Genomic DNA, 8533 nt, shown 5'->3' with positions numbered 1-8533 from the left:
ATATATACATTATATTAAATAATATTAAATCCACTTTCTCATTTGTTAGTCTTTTCATTAACTTTTTACCATATTATTCTCTCAATATACAGTATACGTCATATATTTTTTATTCATTCTTCTGATCATGTATATGTTTTAAATATTGTTGTCATTGAGGTCTTCAATATTACTAATTTTTCATTAGCTACATTTATAATTTTAACAAAAAATAATTTTTTTTGACTCTAACAAATAATAAAATCAGTAATATGATCGAAATAAAGCACAAAAATATGAAGCGCGAACTGCTTTCAAGATGTATCTCAAAATTAAATTTTATTCATATTAAACTACATATTTTCATGACTTTTTCTTTGTTTAAATAATTAGTAATGGTTAGACTTATTTTTTCATCTATTTTTTTTTGTTTATTTACAAATAGCCTCAAGTTTTTAATTATTTGTGCTTTTTCTTAATGCAATTCAATGAAAAAGACAGACCTACTTTTTGTGGCGCCATCTGTTGGATTAGTTTAACCGAGAATTCCCCTTCGGATCGTAAGAAAACAGAAAAGTGGGGCGTTGCATGCGGCTGAGAGCATGATCTAACAAATACATGGTCTAGCCTTTTGAGGGCCCTGTTTCGTTCAAGTAACGCAACCGCTTAATTCCACCATTTTGTTAGTTTGACCGCGCAGTTTGAGTTTGACGCGTAAGACTGTACGGCGAACTGTTATAGGAAAATCAGTATGAAGGAAGGAAGAAATATTATGAGAATTTTTACAGAATGAATTCAAAAAGAACTTGCAATGGATATATTAGAACATTTGTAAGGAAATAAATTATATTCAGACCAGAATGTAAGTTTGTAAATATTACTGAATGGGAAGGATGAAAAGTATATACAATTTTTGATATTAATGATATGATTAATGATTCGAATGCTCAATAACTTACACGTATAAACTGGAAGGTACTAATACTTTTAAATTGAACAGTTTTAAGTGAAATGCAAATTAACTGCAAAATGTAGAACTTTTATAAATTTTAGAATTGAAAGATTGAGATTAGATTGAAAAATAATGTTTTATCTTTATATTTCTTAATTTAGAAGTTTAATTATTTTTATTTTAAATAGTCTAGGCATCCGTCAAAAGATTAAAAATTTTATTTCAAAATATTGGAAAATCGAGAAGTGGTCTTAAATTTTTCCAAATTCAAAATCATTTTTGAATTTTTTGTCAGAACTTATATATTTTTGCAGATTTCAAACAAAAATTTAGATTTTTTTAAATTGTCAAAGACTACAGAAGAATAAAAATTTTCTTAAGACTCTTAGAAAAATGGAAAAATATTTTCCATTTTGCGAAATTATTGTAACAGAAAGTTTAAGAAGATTTTACAGAGATTAAAAAAATGACCAAAGAAGATCATGGAAGATTTTAAGGATTTTATTTAATTTGCTGGATTTTCAAGAAATGTAGGAAAATTTCGATTAACTTTAAAATTAATTTAGAAGATCTGAAAAAATTGTTAAGACCCTTCGTTTAAAATACTTGAAATAATTCCAAGCTTGTCATTAATTTTGAAACTTTTCAAAACTTCGACATATCTCTTAAAATTACTAAAATTTTGTGTACAAATGATAAGTGTTCAATTGTTATTTGTGCGTCGAAATTTAACAATTTCACTTATAAACTAAACACTTTTTAAATATAACAACTAAAATTGTAACGCTAAAAAATCAAAAGTTCTTCTTTCAAATTATTTTCTTTCCACTATTCGGTTTAAATTTACTCATCTTAAATGAACAGTGAAATATTGCTAAATATTAAATACTTATTCTTTTTCTACATTAAGAAATTTCAAATAAATTGGTTAAAAATTAAATAATTTAGAATCACCATATTTTTAATTTAAGAAAAACATTTAATTATGACTATATTATTATGGATTTATTTTCAAGTGGAAAATAGTCAAACGCACGTTTACATTTTTTAATGGCTAACAGCATTAATAGAAGTAATATATTAATAAATTTATTTATGAAATTTAGTATAAAAAAATATATAAAGAAATACCTGAAACTGTGAATGAAAAATATATTATTGATAAATCATGAGTACAGATCCATTTTTAAAATAATTTATTTATTCAATATTTACAGTTGATAAAATAAAACTGTTTTTATCAAAAATTTTTAGCTTTAAATACTTTTAATTTTTAAATCCTCAAAACTGCACTTAAATTATTTTTAAAACTGTTAAAATATAGCTTGGGCAAATTTTTCTTCTGAAAATTCGTAAAATTCTCGGGTTCCCAGTCCGACGGCCACCTAGTTCTTTATATAAAAATCTTCGATTTTAAAAATTTCTAATTTTAAGTTTTTTAACCTCTACAACTGCATTTTAAAATTCTTCAATTAAAATTAATGCTGAAAAATAAAAAAATTTAACTGAAAAATTTTTAAAGTGACAGATTTTCGAATTAAGCATTCCAAACTAAATGGTATAATAATCTATAAAAATCACAATTTAGGAAATATAAAAAAAAAAACGGTTGAAATCAAAGTTGGACAAAATTTTTATTATACAAATTTTGTAACATTCGCGGTCAAAAAAGAAATTCACTGTAATTTCCCGGTCCAGCGGCCAACCTGCACTGCATTATATAATTTTCTTTAGTCAGAACTTTCCCACTTGACTTCAATTTCATTTTATTTGACACAGATACGTCATTTTTTGTCAGCAGAAAGAAGTTATGAAACACATAACCTAAAATTATAGTTAATCCGTATTTTCCTTTAACGATCTTCAACATTATTATAATACATTTTATAAGGATTCAAATATTCATACACCTGAAAAGTACAAGAAATTTTTATTCTTACATTTTGCATTTTAAAATTCCTTACGTTTGCCACCTTTCTTATCCAAAATGGAGAAATTAAGCGGTGGGTCCGTATTGGTTCGGTTTTTTTTACTTGTGCGTGGCTAGACCATCTATTTGTTAGATCATGGCTGAGAGCACCTAAATAGATGGGTATGTGCACCCGCTATTTTCGGTCCATGGAGTAGAGCGAGTGTGCATTAAACGCGAGAATTGAAAATCCACTGTGATAAAATTAGCTTTTTATATTATTAAATAATAGTTTGAATTTGTTTATAGACGTGCTAGGAAACGTGTGAATTTATATTTTTCTTTCGAAGTTTTCTGAAATGGGGTGTGAAAGCTGCAATTCTGAAGACCACATACAGCCTACTACGGTGCTTATTAAACAAAAGTAAATTAACTTATTTATTTGAGTTAACACCGAAAAAGTATATTAGACCGACTAAAACTAATATATCAAAAAGTATTTAGAAAGTGGTACACTATTTTGTGTAAATCATACAATGCATATGTTAAACAGTCTGAAGTTAGGTTATGTTCACCCTACTATAAATTTGCAATTGGAACGTAAATACGCCAAATAACTTCTCTACATTAGTTTTACTTAGTTTAATATACTATTTCTATGTTAATTTAAATAAATAAGTTATTTACTTACGTTTAATAAGCACCTCTGTGTAGACTGTACGTGGTCTTCACAATTACAGCTTCCACACCTTATTTCAGAACACTACGAAAGAAAAACATTTATTCACACGTTTCCTAGCACATCTATAGAGAAATTCAAATTATTATTTAATAATATCAAAAACTAATCTGATGATAGACAAGCTTCAATTCGCGCGTTTAATGCACACGTTTTATACATACTCGCTCTACTCCTTGGACCGAAAATTGCGAATGCACATACTCACCAGTGATCAGAGCCATGATCTAACAAATACATGGTCTAGCCACGCGCAAGTGAATAAAACCGAACCAATAAGGACTCGCCGCTTAATTTCTCCATCTTGGATAAGAAAGGCGGCAAACGTAAGGGATTTTAAAATGCAAAATGTAAGAATAAAAATTTCTTGTACTTTTCAGGTGTCTAAATATTTGAATCCTTATAAAATGTATTATAATAATGTTGAAGATCGTTAAAGCAAAATACGGATCAACTATAATTTTAGGTTATGTGTTTCATAACTTCTTTCTGCTGACAAAAAATGACGTATCAGTGTCAAATAAAATAAAATTGAAGGCAAGTGGGAAAGTTCTGACTAAAGAAAATTATATAATGCAGTGCAGGTTGGCCGCTGGACCGGGAAACCTGGAAAACCGGGAAATTACAGTGAATTTATTTTTTGACCGCGAATGTTACAAAATTTGTATAATAAAAATCTTGTCCAACTTTGATTTCAACCGTTTTTGTTAATTTCCTAAATTGTGATTTTTATAGATTTTTATACCATTTAGTTTAGAATGCTTAATTCGAAAATCTTTCACTTTAAAAATTTTTCAGTTAAATTTTTTTATTTTTCAGCATATATTTTAATTGAAGAATTTTAAAATGCAGTTTTAGAGGTTAAAAAAAATTAAAAATTAGAAGTTTTTAAAAAAGATTTTTTTATAAAGAACTAGATGGCCGTCGGACTGGGAAACCGAGAATTTTACGAATTTTCAGAAGAAAAATCTGCCCAAGCTATAAAGTATTTGAAGCTGAAAATTTTTTATAAAATCAGTTTTATGTTATCAGCTGTAAATAATAAATAAATAAATCATTTTAAAAATGGATCTGTTATCACGATTTATCAATAATATATTTTTCATTCACAGTTTCAGGTATTACTTTATATATTTTTTTAATATTAAATTTAGTAAATAAATTAATTAATATATTACTTCTATTAATGTTGTTAGCCATTAAAAAATGTAAACGTGCGTTTGAATATTTTCCACTTAAAAATAAATCCATAATAATATAGTGATAATTAAATGTTTTTATTAAATTAAAAATATTGATAGTCTAAATGATTTAATTTTTAACCCATTTAATTTGAAATTTCTTATTGTAGAAAAAGAATAAGTATTTAATATTTAGCAATATTTCAAAGTTCATTTAAGACGAGTAAATTTAAACCAAATATTGAAAAGAAAACAATTCGAAACTGAGTTGTTTTACATAGAAAGCTTTAAATCTTTAGATTTTCAAAGAACTTTTGATTTTTTACCGTTACAATTTTAGTTGTTATATTTAAAAAGTGTTTAATTTATAAGTGAAATTGTTAAATTTGGATGAACAAATAACAATTGAACACTTATCATTTGTACACAAAATTTTAGTAATTTTAAAAGATATGTCGAAGTTTTGAAAAGTTTCAAAATTAATGACAAGCTTGGAATTATTTCAAGTAATTTAAACGAAGGGTCTTAACAATTTTTTCAGATCTTCTAAATTAATTCTAAAGTTAATCGAAATTTTCCTACATTTCTTGAAAATCCAGCAAATTAAATAAAATCCTTAAAATCTTCCATGATCTTCTTTGGTCATTTTTTTAATCTCTGTAAAATCTTCTTAAACTTTCTGTTACAATAATTTCGTAAAATGAAAAATAATTTTCCATTTTTCTAAGAGTCTTAAGAAAATTTTTATTCTTCTGTAGTCTTTGACAATTTAAAAAAATCTAAATTTTTGTTTGAAATCTACAAAAATATAGAAGTTCTGACAAAAACTTTAAAAATGATTTTGAATTAGGAAAAATTTAAAACCTCTTCTCGATTTTTCAATATATTGAAATAAAATTTTTATCTTTTGACGGATGCCTAGACTATTTAAAATAAAAATAATTAAACTTCTAAATTAAGAAATGTTAAGGTAAAGCATTATTTTTCAATTTTTAATGTGTCTAGCTTAAAATTACTTGAAGTAATATATAATTTTGTCAATTTCTAAAGTTCATTACTTGATTCTTTAATTTATACTTTTGAAAATGTTAACGTGGATTTATATGTTTGGAACTAATCTCAATCTTTACACTCTAAAATTTATAAAAGTTCTACATTTTGCAGTTAATTTGCATTTCACTTAAAACTGTTCAATTTAAAAGTGTTAGTATCTTGCAGTTTATACGTGTAAGTTATTGAGCATTTGAATACACCATTTTTGTATTAGAAACTTTTAAACTTTACTTTTAAAAGTTTGGAATTCAAGGTTTCCACTTTGAATGCTTAAATTTGTTGTTTATTCTTTATTACTTTATATGGAAAAACGTTTAGAATATAGTTGAATTTTTAAATTTCACTGGCCGTGAAAAATGTTTGCAAACCGGGCAAAAACCGGAAAATGACCGGGAATTTTTTTGTTCGATTAAAACGGTCAACCTGCATGGTCCATCACATAAAAATGGTAATAATTATGCTTTATTTATTCAAAAACAGTGCCTTAATTTGTAGGACGATGCGATCGAAGGATATTCAATATTTTAAATATTTATTCATAATTATCGATATTCTTGTTCTTTATTGTTTTTTACAATTTGTGTTGCGTTCGTAATATGATTAATATATTAAGTGTGGAAAGGGAGAAGGTGGCCAGTGACAATTTTTTGGAAGTGGGGTTTTTTTTGTTACAAAATACTAAAAAATTTTGATACACATCGAGGTAAGAAGTTTGCTTCAAAATGGTATTCTTAAATTAGATTTTTATCTCCATTAAAAATAAAGACTTTTATGATCGAGCTATTTCTTATGACATTCACCAAAATATCCCGGGTGATCTCACCATCTAAAAAGTGATCATTATTTTTTTTTAATTAAGACGATTTTCAGAGACCATATAAATCTAACCTCGAAATTAAAACTCAGTTTTCTCCTAACTGAATGACTTTTTTATTAAACTTTTTCCCTTTACATTCAGTAACTCTACGTGTCGCTGGGATGGTACGTGCATTTATTTTTATTGAGTATAATATAATATGAAATCACATTATATCACATTAAAAATTTCTCTTATTCTTAGCAGACTATGTTCAAAATTACCATAAATGTTCACAAACCCCTATAATATTGCATACATTTACAGATACGTTTTATATGTAAATTCAGAAGAATGTCAAAATTGTACCATATGGCAAATTATTGGCTAATTCATGTAGGAATAACAGTAGAGATAATTTCTAGAGAAAGGTTTCTCTCGAAAATTTCGAAAACAACGTAAATCTTGATTTCTTTTTTCTAAATATCTTTATGAAGGGCAATTTATCCCGCACATATCATTTTCATTTGGAAAGTTACAAAAGTTTTTTCATTACTCCATAAAAATAGTATGGAAAAAAATATTTTAATTTTGGTTTGCAATTTTCTTTTGTTATTTCCACTTAGAAAACATTCGCATGAAAATTGAATACCAGTGAACCATTCCAAACAATTTTGAAACTTTTTCATGCGTCTCTTTTCCTTGCGCGTGCCTCCTTCCTTTCTTTTTTTCCGCTCTTCGGTTAATGCCCGATTTAAATTGCGTAATTTTATGCACGTCCTTGTACGCACTAGAAATAGCAAAACTTTCCTATCGATGTTTTCATCAAGTTTTGCGCTGGTTCGTGATGCAACAGTCTCAAAAATGTTGGATTTCTTCGAAAATGTTGGCCCGTGGTAAGCCTGAAATTCAGCATCCATAATCTCAGCTGCTTTCATTAATTTCGGGGATGAATGCTTCAAATATCCTTTTGAAATGTGACAGATTCAGTCACCCTCGGGCTTCTGTGGCATAGATGAAGTGTATATGCCAAGAGACTCATCTTCAGAGAATCGCCATGCCACATAGTCAGCTATGTATTTAAGCCCCTCTTCCGACATTTTTTCTGCGGCCATTGCAAGTTCAACTGCCTTCAGAAGGGCTTCTTCATCAATTGTGGGAACGTGGCTTTGTGGACATGTCAATGAAATGAAATTAAGAAAAATTTTAATAAAAGAACGGACAATGTTTTCATAATGAATTGTGTAGTAGTACAAAAAAGAATTTTTCTGACTCATTTGACAAAATACATTTTATGCAGATACGAACCTGTTGGACAATCCTCATCCTCGTCATTATCTGCTGTTTTGTATTCCTCGGAGAGACTGATAAGAATTTTGTCTCCCAGCTTGCCTTCCTCGACAAACAGGGCTTTCGACAGCGCTTCAAACCTAGCGCTTTCTTCCTTGCCTTCCACAAGGTCATTTCTTTCAATTTCAACTGTGTCCTCGTTAACCTGTGAAGGACCAGGTTGCAAATCATCATCTTCGTAAAAGTCAGCAGCATCGAGTAAAAGTGGTTCTTCAACTTCGTTATTTCGACCGTCAAAATTGGTTGAAGAGTTCAAAGTCGAAGTGCTGGAAGTGTTCTTATGTGCACCCTGCACTCCCTCCAAATCAGATCCGTTGATGAGGCTCTTTTCTTCCAAGTCTTTTTGGTATTGCAGCCTTCCGAAAGTGCCTCCATCGCGTGTTTTCCTAAGATGAAGGTTCGCAAACGGTGCATCACTTCCAAGACCGTGGGATGATCGTGGCCTCTTTCTAGTCCACGAATGAAAGAAAAGAAGTACTCCAGAACATCTTGATTCAGCCTATTTGTCAGGATGTATTGGATGTCGAGAGATTCTTCCAAATGTTCATACAAGCTCAGTAAAGAGAGGCTGCTG

At 28.3% G+C, this 8533-nt stretch overlaps 1 protein-coding gene across 4 annotated transcripts in view; it reads right to left on the bottom strand.

Moving 5' to 3' along the window:
- LOC117168891 (SWI/SNF-related matrix-associated actin-dependent regulator of chromatin subfamily E member 1-like) overlaps window positions 1–3750 on the bottom strand; it is a 45455-nt gene extending 41705 nt beyond the window's left edge. For 2 of the 4 annotated variants that reach the window (XM_033354806.1, XM_033354805.1), the window contains exon 1: window positions 3532–3750. The gene's annotated coding sequence lies outside the window, so the exon portion shown is untranslated. The other 2 variants (XM_033354802.1, XM_033354803.1) reach the window with 2 other exon arrangements.
- Between the last annotated feature and the right edge of the window lie 4783 nt (window positions 3751–8533).

The sequence above is a fragment of the Belonocnema kinseyi genome, chromosome 3 (genome assembly GCF_010883055.1).
Source record: "Belonocnema kinseyi isolate 2016_QV_RU_SX_M_011 chromosome 3, B_treatae_v1, whole genome shotgun sequence".
Taxonomy (NCBI): Eukaryota; Metazoa; Arthropoda; class Insecta; order Hymenoptera; family Cynipidae; genus Belonocnema; species Belonocnema kinseyi.
This window is presented reverse-complemented; position numbering and strand designations above follow the sequence as displayed.